Genomic DNA, 14,366 nt, shown 5'->3' with positions numbered 1-14,366 from the left:
GTCACTTGTGTGATGTTAGGCAGAGGCCTGAGAACCTGGATTGTCAGTCTGTAGTAGGAAGAACAAGATGTGAGGACCTCAGAGGCTCTGGGGAAGGTGAAGACAGTGATCCCTGGATGCTTTTGGTTTCTAGGGATGGCTGAGTATTTGTCTACCAGCACTGTTACCAGTTCCCTACTGAAGCACGCACCAGCTGTTCCTATGAAACTCCAGCAACTGCCTAGAGAAGAATGAGAGAGAGCATGCCAGGCCCTGTTTGTGGAGCAGACCATGTTCCCTGATCCCCTGGTGTCTTGGGGTCACTATGTGTTGCTCCAGGACAGTGGCAGAGATTCCCCCAGGAGCCTCCCTCCCCTCACGGCCTCCTCTCTCCCTCCATTCATTCATCAAGTGCTGTCCACTTCTCCCACTGGCTGGTGGACTCTGGTCTTGCTCCACTTTGTCCACAGAGGTAGATAGGGCAGCCATTGTGATTCCTGTTCATTCTCCATAGATCCTGCCCTTCATCTATCGACAGAGTAGGATAAGATGGAGAGGAAATCTGTCTGTTCATCCACCTATCATCTCTGTGTCATCTAAATATCTTCTACCTTGTACCCACCCACTCACCTACCATTCCTTCCCTCTTCTATGCACCTCTCCTGTCTTCTGCCCTGGTCTCAGTCATGCTGGACACTGAGCTACAGCATTAGGAGCACTGTGTCCTCTGCTTCAGCCCTTCCCAGCAAAGGCTGTCAAGAGTGAAGTGCCGGGCTGGGGATGTGGCTCAAGCGGTAGTGCGCTCGCCTGGCATGCGTGCGGCCCGGGTTCGATCCTCAGCACCACATACAAACAAAGATGTTGTGTCCGACGAGAACTGAAAAATAAATATTAAAAATTCTCTCTCTCTCTCTCTCTCTCTCTCTCTCTCTCTCTCTCTCTCTCTCCCCTCTCTCACTCTCTCTTTAAAAAAAAAAAAAAAAAAGAGTGAAGTGCCACAGCTGGTTTTAGGGACTGTTACCAGGGTTCAAACAAAAACTTTAATTTCTTAAAAGAACACCTCTGCATTATAGCTCATGCTAGTCTTTCTAAGAAGAGATGATAGAACCTTCCTGTAGATAGTGCATCAAATTTAACAGTTAATCTGTCAGAACCAGAGAGCTGGAAATGTTTACTGTCTTTGAGAGAAAATGGGAAAGAAGTCATTATTGATTTCCTTAAGAAAGGCCAGGTGTGTTTTCTGTCCACCCATATTCCTAACTTATTTTGTCACTATTTAAAAACCCCACCTCATCTCATTTGACTGGTGTTTTTCTTGCATAGACTGACAGTGACCTCTGAAGTTCAATGATGTCCCTCTCCATCACTGTGACCAAGGTGCTCCTGGATCAGGTGCTGGGTATAAGTACCATCTCAGCCCCTGAATGTGGGATGCAGATGTTCCTCTGTGTGACACTCGCAGGTACTAAGTTTTTCTTTTTAGGTGCCATGGCCTATGACTAAGGCATAGCCATCTGCCATCCTCTCCGTTACCCTATGCTCATGAACCACAGGGTGTGTCTCCTCCTGGCATCTGGTTGCTGGTTCCTGGGATCAGTGGATGGCTTCATGCTGACTCCTGTCACCATGACCTTCCCATTCTGCAGATCCCGGGAGATCCAGCACTTCTTCTGTGAAGTCCCTGCTGTGATGAAGCTCTCCTGCTCAGACACCTCGCTCTATGAGACACTCATGTACCTGTGCTGTGTCCTCATGCTCCTCATCCCTGTGACAGTCATTTCAGGCTCCTATTCCTGCATCCTCCTCACCATCCACAGGATGAACTCAGCAGAGGGCAGGAGGAAGGCCCTGGCCACCTGCTCCTCACACATGATGGTGGTCACACTCTTCTATGGTGCTGCCGTCTACACCTACATGCTCCCCAGCTCCTACCACACCCCTCAGAAGGACATGGTGGTGTCTGTGTTTTACACCATTCTCACCCCTGTGCTGAACCCCTTAATCTACAGTTTCAGGAACAAGGATGTCACTGGGGCTCTGAGGAAAATGTTGAGTGTGGGACCTGTCTTTCAGGAAACAGTAAAGTAGGGGATTTGGGTTCCATGGTTTCTCCTTCTCTCCACGTCAGATGATGAAGATCTCCTGGTGCCATCTCCTGGGCTCCTACTCCACAGTGCTGCACCCCTATGCTCCTCTCAGGGGTGAGCCTCCCCAGTCTACTGCTTGTGCATTCAGAGTCCTCATGCAGCTCCCCTGGATCCACCTTATATACCTAAGTTGACAAGGACTTTCTCCTTCTAGGGGAAAATATTCATATCATTACAAAATACACAGTGGATATTTAGAGGAAATGGTTGTGAGGTGTTCTGGTTTAGTGGAGAGAGAAAAAATGAACAAAACAGGTGCATGGTTAATCAGAGGTTAGTCTAGGTTTAGAGTTCATTGGAATTAGTTGTATTATTTTTTCATGCTAATTTTCTGCGAATTTGAAATGATATATGAATAAAGAGTTAAATAACAGGCTCTTTCTTTTTATAAAAAAAAGCAAATTTCTACTTTCTGCTTGGGAGCAGTGTGACATAGTATCTAGGAGACCATGCTCTTATCATTGTGTCTAATCTTTATTGAGACAGTGCAGCTGTTTCTCCACATTCCTTGGGGAACGTTCTCAAGGTCCAAACATGAAGGCATGTAGTGGATGATGCTGTCTGAGATCATTAGTATCGCGTTGTGTGATGAAGAATCAAGACCACATGGATGACCATGGGGAGAATGCCAGTCCTGGGTGGAAGGAGGGTTTGGGGCAGGCTCCCTACCTGAGATGCATCTGAGGTGGCTCTTAAAACATGGAGCTTATTAAAGGATGTGGTTTGGATGTGAGGTGTCCCCAAAGCTCCTGTGTCAATGCAGGGGTATTCAGGAGGGAAATGACTGGGCTATGGGTGGTGTAACTCTGTCAGTCCATCTTACTGTGAATGGACTGACGGGGAGTTAAGTGTAGGAAGGTGGGGTTTCGCTGGAGGAGGTGGTCATTGCAGATGAGCTCTGAAGGGTGCATCTTTCCTTGGTTTAAATAACAGACATTTATAGCAGAGATAGTACACCCTTCTGGCCACAGTCCTGGCACTTAGTCTCATGGCAAAATGTCTGCAGAACAGATGCTCAGTGCCAGGAGCTGAAGTCACTGTTGCTTGTCAGAGACCCTGTGTGGTAGAATTGGAATGTTAATCAGGACATATAAGAGGATAGCTAATGCAGCCACAGGCATAATCAGTACCTAATCAACTATGCAGATTTGTGTCTTGCCCATAGAGACCAAGGTGGGTGCCCATTTGTCTCCAGGACATTTGCCAAGTCCCTTAGGTTTTGGCATTGCAAGCTGCTCTCTTCTTCCTTAGCTCAGATTCATTTGTACTCACTCTCCCTTGATAGGAGAAGATGCAGCTGGACAGGAAAGTCCTGAGGACTCCCTGTGTCCTCCCAGGTATTACATATACTGTTCCTTCTCACACTTCCCACACCAAAGCAAGTTAAATTACTATTTTTAACATGGTGAGTGCAGAGCTTTGCAATATTCCCCTTTCTCCCTAAAATAGAACAGAGCCATCTCCTGAGGAGTCCTGGGACGTGGACAGAAGGTTGAGAGACCTAGTGAAGAAGCTTCCTGAAGTGGGAGGGGTGGATTCTATTTTCTTTGAGGAACCAGCTGAAGATCCTTTGGCAAAGCAGTTGTATAAAAGGTGTTTCTAGAGGAGGAACAACCACAGAAGTGGTGCTCATGGTGCCTCGAGCTGACCGCTGAAGTCGCAGACGTGCTTCCAGGATTTCTCCTAATGCGTCTATAGCTCTTGTCCTCTGCTCCTGTTTCTCACTGTCCACTAGCCCTGTGGTCAGTACTGGGCAGTGTACTGTTGAGGAAGCTGGAGAGGGTGGTATGGGAATAGCTGGTGCTGTCTTCAGCTGCTGCTTTGGCACTGTTTGTACCCTCTGGCCTTTGGTGTGGTCTCCTTCCTCCTCCTCCATGCTCAGGCACCCTCTCGGACCTCTTGATCACACAGGCCATTACTACTAAGTTCCAAACACACACTAAAGTAAATAATTTCTCCCTTCATTTAAAATTCTACTAAAATATAAAATTTGTTCCTGTAAGACCATAATGTTAGTTCACATGAATAACATGAAGTTCACCCCCTTAATTCTTAGTGAACAGGCCAAGAGGAGAATGTCACCCAGACTCCGAAGAGTCTCTCAAGTTCCCTTTCAGTAAATGACATAACCAGAAGCAGCCTTCTAGCTTGGCTCTGAGTGGTGGATGTCAGGACACTTTCCCCCATTAACTCTTTCCCCCATCTGCTGCCTAAGCATGTGCTCAGAGCCTGCCTGGCCTTCCAGGCCCTCTGCCTGTTCATGTCCCCTGTAGCTCCTTGGCTGAGCACCAATGGGGCAATCAGCTCCTTGGATCTTGTCCAGCTAATCTAGTTCTCAGCTGAGTGAAAGCATCCAGTGGATGATGTTGTCTGAGATCATTAGGATCGAGTTTTGTGATGAAGTTTTGTGATGAAGGCAAATGGGTTCAAGTCAGAGGCAGTTCATTAGGTGGAAGCAGCTAGACATTAGCTTTACAAAATGATTTTAATCTTTGCAATTTTTTTGTGGGCATTGATCTTGTGTGGCCTAATATGTACTACCATATTTTGCTGGGGTGGTCACAAGATGTACTTTACATAGAATTTTCAGTAGTGTCAACTGTGGGTTTATAATTCACTTTTGTCCATGCTGTTTGTCTTTTTGAATGTTTTTGAATTGTTTTTTGATATTGTGTGGTTTTGTTGTTGTTTCTGTGTGTGTGTGTGTGTGTCTCTGTGTGTAAGCATACACATGATCCAATATGGCTTCCTGTCACTGCACAAATCAGAGTCCTGCTCTTCATATACAGCCAGACTCTAAAAAGCACAACCTACATCCTCTTACAAACAATTGTGAATCAACAGTAAAAGCTAACCTATAATATTGAGGAAAACATTGACCTCATAACACAATAATGATAATGCAGGAAATGATTATTATCAAATTCATTTGGCAAAATAACCAATCAATATTCTTCAATATCTTTGAAGGTATCAAAGTCCACAACTAAATGCAGCGTGGGATCCTGAATGAGATCTTGGGACAAGATGGGGCCTTCGTGGAAGAACCGGTGAGCCGTGACTCCCAGGTCCTGGCAGGCGCAGCCTGGTGGCTGCAGTGAGGGTGGGAGAGGCTGGGTGAGGACCAGCAGCTCTGCTCAGATGGCCAGCTTTGCTGCAGGTCTTCTCTGCATGTAGCACAAGGCGCATCTGAAGGCTTTGCAGCACTGGCTGCCACGGGGAGGGGTGACCAAGGGAAAACCCTGATGCTGTGATATTCTGCTTCTCTGGTGGCCCTTCCTGGCAGTTCCATGGCTGTGTCCCTGTAACAGTCCCTAGCTGTCAGATTTGGTGCTTGTGCTTCTGTGTGTTCCAGCACATTTCAAAGCATAGAAAGGGTTAAAGTCATTCATGACATAATTGTCCAGGGAGCTTGCTATTTCCTCCCTCATTAGACATAAGAGGCAATCATCTTCCTAAAAGCCCCATAACACATTCTGGCCCCCAAGGGACCTCAGCAGTCACTTTAAGGGAAGGCTACACACTTTTTCTGATGAGCTGAGTCTCAGTTAAGCTGTACCAGGTTCAGCTTGTCCTGAGCCCTTCCCGCAAGCCCAGGATCTGGATCCAGAAAAGCCAGAACACAGTTCCCACCAGGGACACAGCATCTCTAGCATGAGGGACACAAACCTGAGGGTCCAGAGCTTCCTTTTCTGATATCATGCTTGAGAAAAACTTATTAACCTTTGTCAAAGTGTCATATTTCAAAGTTTTGAATATTCATATGATAATCACAAGTGATAATTAAATAAGTTAGGCAATAGAATATTGAGCGCCTTGTAACTACAAAAGTTTTTAAGAGATCTTAAATATACTGGTAGAATGGCAAATAAGGAAAAATAACATGAAGCATGGCAGGACAATTCTACAGAAAAAGCTGCATGTAAATATACTCAAAGAATTCCCCTGCTGCCCAGAAAAATATTCTTTCTTTGAGTTTTATGAAATGAAAGGATTCAAATTGACTAATGATATTGAAAGCAACAAAATTCTATTATGTTAATAAGTACAGAAATATGTTGAAAAGGGGAAAAAGAAGATTTTAGGCAGAGTAATATTTGGCAGAAAACTTTAAAAGCTCTATGCATTTGGTCAGCTAAGGGCCAGGAGGCAGAAGGGGAGGCAATAGAGACACGGCTTCCATCCCCGTGGATGCAAATCGGCTGTGGTGATGGTGGCAGCGGCAGAGAAATAAACGGGCCAGTGCCGGGTTTGCAGGGGCAGAGAAGAGGAGACCAATGGCCCATGCTGCCTCAGGCCCGGGCAGCAATCTCCATAAAGGCAGAGCTGTCTGTTGGGCCTACCGTCCACCTCCATTCTGTGTGGCCTTAAGAAAGGCATCACTAACTACCACACCCCCCACGGGACATGGCAAGGAATCCAACTGGATCTTACAGTCCTGGCTGTCTTAGTCTTCTCACCTAGAGAAAGCAGTTTAAATCCTGGTGACACATCCCCAAGAGAGAGGACAGGTCACCAACACCTGAATTGCAAGGACCTGAGCTTTCTGCTAACCACACTGATTGGTTAAGGATAAAGCAGAGCCAGTTTTTGCTGCAGGTGAAGTCCAAGCTTTTCCTCCCCTCCAGGACTACACCCACACAGTTGCAGACCTCCCTATGGTAAGGTCCTGGCATCTCCCAGTTCCACACTCTAAGAGCAGAGGCTGGTGGGCCTGGGAGCCTGAACACATTGAGGCTTATTCCCAAATGCACACACCTAGAAAGCAATTGTGAGCCATGGACACATTAATCAGTCCAAGAAGTATCTTATAAATTGGATGCTTCTAGGTACCCCAGTAGGTTTGGGTGGAGACCATGGCAGTGATAAGGTAATAAATGAGCTATTCCATTAGGATCAGGGTCACAGCTATGGAGGGGGGCAGAGACATGGTTCAGGGTCTTAGAAAAGCTGAGTGCTATATAGCTGGTGGTACAAGTTGAGACCACCACTAAGACTATTGCCAGCAGTGTGAGCACACATCTGCTATCTTTAGATGGTTGCTGGATTCTTTCAAAAAGTCTAATTCTGGATCACCACCAACAGGCACAGCGGCCCAATGGTGAGTGTATTTATAGCAGGGAAACCATATCAACTTCCACCCCATTAAGTGCAAAGGTACATAGTGTACCACACAAGTATACCAGTGCAAAAAAGGAGGAGTTAGATGACATGCTGGAACTCACTCCTTACCCAAGGTAAGAGGAAAGAGAGACCAGAACTTACCTGGTCTGTGGATGGGTCACCAGAGGAATGGCTCTGAATTGGATGGTGCTGGTGGTCTTCTACTGCCACCATGTGATTGGGTTTGAGAAGTGCATGGAGTAGTCCCCCTGTGTGTATCAAAGCCAGACAGGAAAGTAAGTCATCCTGGGCAGCTTGGCCAGGCCCTCAGCAATTTGGGATTATTATTATTATTTTTTTTTTTAGAGAATTTTAATTATACATAGCAGTTGGTTTCATTTTGACAAAATTACGCATGCAAGAAATTTGGTTTCAGTTCCCATTCCTTCCCCTCCCCACCTCTCCTCCTCTGCTCTACTGATTTCCTTTGGCTCTTTTACTTTCTTGTTTTTTACTGGTACTTTCTGCATATGCATAAAGATGAAATTCCATGTGGTGTGTTTACATATGCATGTAACATGGTTTTATGAAATGCATTCTGTATCCTCCCCTTTCCAATCTCCCTCTGGTCTCCTCCTACTCTAATGATCTTCCCTACATTTTATATTTGATCCTCCGCCATCTTCATTTATTTAATTTGCACTAGCTTCCACATATGAAAGAAATGATTGGCAGGCCCACGGACACAAGCCAGAGCCCAGCCCCAGGCCTAGAACTATACAAAATCAAAAGTAGACAGAAGCAAGGTACAGAGGCAGAATGACCGAATGTCCAAGCTGCCAGATTTATTTAAATCAATAAGTTATATTAGGTCCCTGGCATCAGTAGTACATTATTGTTCATTGTGTCCTTAGGCTGGTTATAGAGTTAGCAATATTATGCAGCTTATTCCTCGGTTACACACTATAGTTGCAAGGTGCAATGTTAGGAGTTCTGTAAAGCTTTCAGGAAAGTCAAATGTTTAAAGTTACGGTTATGTGGACAGGTTCAGGTGCAGAGGAGCTTGGTGAAATTTTGTGGTTGTCTAACAAGTGAGTTTCTTTATTCCAAAGAGCTTGGACCTGAGATCAAGGTCAAAGCTGATAAGGCTCTAATACAGAGCCTCCTCATGCAGGGCAAATTGCAACAGCAGGCAGGCATTCTGTGATTTGCACAGAAGTGTTCCTAGCAGCGAGACATTCTGTGCCTCTGCACAGTAACTTCCTACCACCACGCATGCCAAAATCATGAAGCAATCAGAGACTTCAGAATCCTTACATAGAACTATCTCTGCCACTCAGAAGACCAAGCCCATTATTTCTGCCAACCTACTGACCCATGCTAGAGCCCATGCCCAGGCTAAGGACCATCCCGGCCACTCACAGGGGAGCCCAGGCCCAATCAGTCACAGTACCATCCCTGCTGACATGTGTGAGAGCCCAGGCCCAGGACCGCCTCTGCACAGAGCAGAGGACCATGCTGGGGTTCCCCATTTACCAATGCATTGCTCCCCCAGCCTGCCTCCATCTTGGAACACTGCAGCCATTGCTATAGCCCTCCCCAAGTTGTAACTTCCACCTTTGGACAACCGACAGATATTGGAGGCAGCTGCCTCCTGAAGCACAGTAGGCCAAGTGCTGCATCTCAGAACAGGCAGCCCAAAGCCATTGTATGGCCCCCCATTTTATCTCCATCTCTGAAAGTGGATGAATCCATCTTGGGACATCCCTATTGCTATACTGAGTTACCTCCGCTACTGCCACCACCACCTTTACCTGCAGTAGTATCCATCTTGGAACACAAGCCCAACACCAAGGTGAGGGAGAGGTAATCTGCGGGGACACTACAAGATTATAGGGTAGAAACTGCAATATATCAGATCCACATTATGAGAAAGGAAAATAGAGAGACAACATGAAAAAAAGAAGGGAAGAAGTTGCCCCAAAGAAACCAAGATATTGCAATAATAGAAACAACAGCACAATTGATGACATGTCATAGAAGGAGTTCAGAATGTACATAATTAAAATGATCTGTGAATTAAAGAATGATATAAGAGAGCAAATATAGGAAAAAAATTGACCACTCTATCAGAGATAAGAGAGCAAATACAGGTAGCAAAAGATTACTTCAAGAAGGAGATAGAGATTCTGAAAAAAACCCAGAAATCCTTTAAATGAAGTAAACAATAAAACAAATAAACAACTCAATAGAAAGTATCACCAACAGACAGAACATCAGTTATAATGAAGACAAAATATACAATTTTGAAAATAAGTTGAGCACACAGTAAAGATTCTAAGAAATCATTAATAGAACTTCCAAGAATTATGGGATATCATCAAAAGATCAAATCTAAGATTTATTGGGATAGAGGAAGGCACAGAAATTTAAATCAAAGAAGTATTCAATCTCTTTAGTTAAATAATATCAAAAAATTCCTAGATATGAAGAATAAATTGGAAAATCAAATACCAGAAGCTTACTGGACACCAAATGTACAAAATAACAACATATTTACACCAAAACACATTATAATGAAAAGGCCTAGCATACAGATTAAGGATAGAATCATAAAGGTCACAAGAGAGAGGAATCCGATTACATATAAGGGGAGACAAATTTGAATCTCTACAGATTTGTCAACCCAGACTCTCAAAGCCAGGAGATTCTGGAGCAATATATAGCAAGCTCTTAATGAAAATAGATGCCAACAAAGAGTGTTACATCTAGCAAAATTAAGCTTCAGATTTGATGACAAAATGAAAACCTTTCATGATAAATAAGTTAAAAGAACTTGTAGGCAGAAAGCCTGAACTAGAGAACATTCTTGGCAAAATATCCCAGGAGGAGATTAAAACAACATTGAACAGTGAACAAAGGGAGGAACTACACTAAAGGAAAGGCCAATCAAAGGAGAAACCAAGTCAAGGTAAAAACCAAAAATAAATCAAAATGTCCAGGAATACAATTTATATTTCAATAATAACCTGAATGTGAATGGCCTAAACTCATCAATTAAAAGACATAGACTGACAGATTGGAATTAAAAACAAAAAATTAAAAAGGCCCAACAATATGCTGCCTTCAAGAGGCTCATCTCACAGGAAAAGACATCCACAGACTGAAGGTGAAAGGTTAGGAAAAAACATATTACTCACATGGACCATGTAAACAAGCAGGTCCTCATGTCAGATAAAGTAGACTTCAAACCAAAGCTAGTGAAAAGGGATAAAGAAGGATAATTCATGTTGCTTAAGGAATTTATACACCAAGAAGACATAACATTCACAAATATGCCACAAACAATTGGACATCTATGTATATCAAATAAACTCTTCTCAACTACAATTAAATAGACCACAACCCAATACTACTAGGTGACTTTAACACACCTCTCTCATCACTAGAAAGATCTTCCAAACAACAACTAAACAAAGACACTATAGAACTCAATAAAATAATCAATCATTTGTATATATAGAATATTCCATCCATCAACAAGCAAATATACTTTTTTTTCTCAGCAGCACATGGATCCTTCTCCAAATAGACCATATGTTATGCCACAAACCAGGTTTTAGTAAATACAAAAACTAGAGATACTATCCTGCATTCTATCTGACCAAAATGAAGTAAAATTAGAAATCAAAGACAAAATAAAAATATATAAGCTACTCCAACACCTGGAGACTAAATAATATGTTATCAAATGACTTGTGGATAACAGAAGACATCAGGGAGGAGATAAAAAAAAATTCTTACAGATAGGTGAGAACTCCAATGTAACATATAAAAATCTCTGGTACACTATGAAGGGAATATAAAGAAGAAAATTTCATAACATTAAGTTCATTCATTTTAAGAATAAAAAAAATCAACAAATAAACCACCTGACATTACAACCTAAAGCCCTAGAAAAAGAAGAACACCAAAACTAAAAGACAGAAAATAATTAATATCAGGGTGAAAATCAATAATATTAGAACAAAAGAAACAATTCAAAGAATTGACAAGACTGGTTTTGTGGAAAAAAAAATAAAACAAATAAAATTGATACATCATTAGTCACCCTAAAAAAGAGGAGAGAGAAAACTCAAATTAGTAAAATTTGTGATGAAAAAGGAAACATCATGACAGACACTATTGAAATACAGAAGACAATTAGAAAAAAAAAATTTTTTGATGGACACCCTGCTAAGTGAAATAAGGCAGCACAGAGAGCCATACTGTCTGGTCTCACGCACAGGGTGAGCTACAAGGTGATTTTACAGAAAGTACACAAGTAGTCACCAGAGGGAGGAAGAGAGGGGAGGGAGGACAGGGTGGGCCTGAGGAAGGAGGCTGGGTATCAGGTACAAGAATACCTCAGGAGGGCCAGCAGTACTGCACACCATCACAGTAGGTGACCAGGGTGCACAGAATGTCCCTGTGTATTTCATAATGAAGCTGGGAGCAGTCAACAGACACCAAGAAATGATAAATGTTAACAGATGGAAGAGCTAATGCCCTGATCTGATCATGACACACTGGAACAGGTGTGCAACTAGCTCACTGCTCCTCATCAACATGTGCAACTTAAATGTGAATCAACACTAAAGAGGAAAATGTTTCCTTTGTAGGAAATAATCATAGTGAAATGGCACCCCAAGGAACTGTAGAAAACACTTATGCATTGTGCATCTGGAGAGGTGTTGACACCTGGAAAAAATAAAGAAAAAGTGGCTGACAAAGCTCAAGCCATCTTCATGACACAAACATACCTGGAAATAATGAAAATCCCTAATACGCCACAGCTCTAAAAAACCTGAGCCTAACATGATAGTTAAGGATGAAGGACAAAAGGCTCCCTCCATGATGATAAAACCAAGTCAAGGATGCCTGCTGTCACCACTTCCAGACAACACAGCAAGAGGAGTGCTACCAGCCACTCCAGGAAGAAAATCCCTGTGTTCCAGACTCCAGCCAACTCACATAGCCCCAGACAGTGGGACAAAATCACTGACTTCACCATTTAGATACAGGTGGGTGCAGGCGACTCACACTCAGACTCACCCACAGAGACAGCATCCACAGGCCCCAAGTAGGAGGAGACAGCGACACAGTGACCACAGACACGATGTGCATTTGACTTTTATTTCTAGCTTCCCGCTCCCTAGAGTCTCTACTGCAAAATAACAGGGGCATTTGATGGTGTTTCTTCACTGCTGCTCCTACCAGAAAGCCTGCTCACAGGGGGAGATCAGAACCCGAGAAGTCATGGGGCTCCAGTACACTCACACATACACAGAGGCCTCACACAAACTTCCTCACAGAGCCATGACTGCTCAATTTCACATGCTGAAATGATCAACCCTATCTCCTGTGTCACAGGAGTGGCTCCTGGACCCCAAGCCATTTCCCAAAGTTGGGGTGACCCAAATGGTTTCACAATGTAGGTCTCAATGAAATGCTTTACATTAAAGTTTACAGCAGCAGGACAAATGATTTTCAAAAGCTGGAAGCAGGCAATAGGAAGATGTGTGCCCAAGGTCAGGAGTGAAAAGTAATAGATAAAACTTGAATAATATCAATTAATAATCAAAAATCAACTTCTGTATATATGAAATGAAATACTGAAATGCAATTAAGAGAAAAGTTTATTTACAATTGAACACAAGGAAAAAAGTGAAGAATAATAAAGAACAACAATATATAATACATAATATATATGCTTAATATATACATAAAAATATATAAGACAGCAGCCTGAGTGTTATGGTTTGGATGTGAGGTGTCCCTCAAAGCTCAAACTAGAGACAATGGAAGAAGATTTTAAGGAGAAATGATTGTGAAATAGCTTTAACCTAATTGGTGACTTAATCTCTGATAGGATTAACTGGGTGGTAACTGGAGACAGCTGGGGTGTGGCTGGAAGAAGCAGTTTATTGGGGATGTGGCTATGGGGGATATACTGTATCTGGTACATGGAGTCTCTCGCTCTACTTTCTGATCACCATGTGATCTGTTTCCCTGTGCCATAGTTTTCTACCATAATGTTCTGCCTCATCTTGAGCCCCAAGAAGTAGAACCAGCCTCGAGTGCACTAACACCTCTAAAACCATTAGCCTTCAAATAAACTTTTTCTCTACTACAATTGTTCTTGTTTGGTCCTTTATTCCCAGTGGCAAAAAAGCTGACTGAAACACTGAGTGCCCAGTGTGGGTGTCTGGTCTCAGATTCCAGAAACAACAGAGGAAAGACTTACCTGTGAATTACTGCATTTGCACATCACAGTGGACATAGTGCGATCTGAGGACTAAAAAAGCCTCTCACAGCTTTGCCTAATCAGAAGACAATGGGTGTAGAAAATTAAGGGGAATTGCTTAAACATGTTTTAAAGAAAAAAACCTGCACCTGGCTGCAGGTATATATATACATATTATATAATTTTTATATATTTATATATATTATATATTTATATATATAATATATATATTTATATATATATATATTATATATATAAAACAATGTGAAGTGTAACAGAAAAAAACAATAAAAACTAATCTCTGAAATTAGGGTATTCAGGCCATGCGTGAGGGCACATGACTCCAATCCTAGTGATTTGGGAGGCTGATGTTGGAGTATCAAAAGTTCAAAGCTAGTTTTAGAACTTAGTTAGACCCTATGAAATTTAGTATGAACATGTCTCTAAAAATTGTTTAAAAAGCTGGGAATGTGGTTTAGTGTTTAAGCACAACTATGTTCAATCCCTGGAAAGAAAGAAAGAGAGAAAGAGAGAAAAAGAGGGGGGGGGAGGGAGGGAGGGAAGGAGGGAGGGAGGAAGGAAGAAAGAAATGAAGTATAAAAGTGATAATAGTGCATGGCTCAAACCCCAAAGGATTCCTCATACCCAGTCCCTCCAGCTGCTCCCTTGAGATTCTACATCCCACACATCAGACTGCCCTCTAAAAGGAGCTGCCCCAGGGCCCAAAATTGTCTGCACCCTGCAAGAAACAAGGCAGTGAAGGACACTTTCACAGCCACAGGAATGGACAGGAAAATGGCAGAGGACAGAGGACCCTCTGAAGAGCCAAGTGGAATTTCAACATAAATTTA

General features: G+C 42.9%; 1 protein-coding gene and 1 pseudogene across 3 annotated transcripts in view; one reads left to right on the top strand and one right to left on the bottom strand.

The window, feature by feature from the left end:
• Positions 1-14,366, bottom strand: part of LOC308655642 (uncharacterized protein) — a 43,445-nt gene that overhangs the window by 2,304 nt on the left and 26,775 nt on the right. Inside the window, exons 8-10 of one of the 2 annotated variants that reach the window (XM_081305718.1) lie at positions 13,516-13,591; positions 10,430-10,486; positions 7,392-7,498 (exon numbers count right to left, since the gene is read on the bottom strand). The gene's annotated coding sequence lies outside the window, so the exon portion shown is untranslated. The remainder of the gene's footprint in view (positions 1-7,391; positions 7,499-10,429; positions 10,487-13,515; positions 13,592-14,366) is intronic. The other variant, XR_014023484.1, reaches the window with a different exon arrangement.
• LOC308655899 (olfactory receptor 2T29-like) lies at positions 958-7,329 on the top strand (annotated as a pseudogene). The gene has a single exon. The product of its transcript is annotated as an olfactory receptor 2T29-like (transcript).

This window comes from Spermophilus citellus (genome assembly GCF_964194105.1).
Source record: "Spermophilus citellus genome assembly, chromosome: 1".
NCBI lineage: Eukaryota > Metazoa > Chordata > Mammalia > Rodentia > Sciuridae > Spermophilus > Spermophilus citellus.
This window is presented reverse-complemented; position numbering and strand designations above follow the sequence as displayed.